The sequence below is a fragment of the Penaeus chinensis genome, chromosome 26, assembly GCF_019202785.1.
Source record: "Penaeus chinensis breed Huanghai No. 1 chromosome 26, ASM1920278v2, whole genome shotgun sequence".
NCBI classification, from domain to species: Eukaryota; Metazoa; Arthropoda; class Malacostraca; order Decapoda; family Penaeidae; genus Penaeus; species Penaeus chinensis.
In genome coordinates this window covers 18001937-18002314 of record NC_061844.1, presented here as the reverse complement: position 1 = coordinate 18002314, position 378 = coordinate 18001937, and the positions used below count along the sequence as shown (strand labels likewise).

At 28.8% G+C, this 378-nt stretch overlaps 1 protein-coding gene across 1 annotated transcript in view; it reads right to left on the bottom strand.

Moving 5' to 3' along the window:
• The window catches only part of LOC125038962 (gamma-aminobutyric acid receptor subunit alpha-1-like), a gene marked incomplete in the record, with an annotated part of 161059 nt that extends 160898 nt beyond the window's left edge, over positions 1-161 (bottom strand). Inside the window, 1 exon segment of the mRNA XM_047632667.1 lies at positions 1-161. This exon segment is cut by the window's left edge and continues 356 nt beyond it.
• Positions 162-378: the final 217 nt, after the last annotated feature.

Genomic DNA, 378 nt, shown 5'->3' with positions numbered 1-378 from the left:
TTAATTATAAGATTTGTTATCGGTGTGGTTTTGATGATGATTAGGATTTATTTCGTTATTATTATTATCATCATCATTATTTCGTTTCTCTTTTTTTCCGATTTTCTAATATTTTTTTCCTTATAATTCTTCTTTCTTTCTTTTTTTAATTCATTATTGTGAAGCTTTTTCGTTTTCTCCTTTACCCTCCCTTTTGGTTCGGTAAAATCTACGATCATTATAATTATCTTCTCCTCTCTCCTCCTCTTCTCTCTCTCCTCTTTATCTCCTTTTCTTTATCATTCTTAATTTCCACAAAAGCACACAAGAGGGTCAAATATCCCCCGGGAAGAAAATGATATAAAAAAAAGAACTATTATTTTTACTCTTATTTTTTCC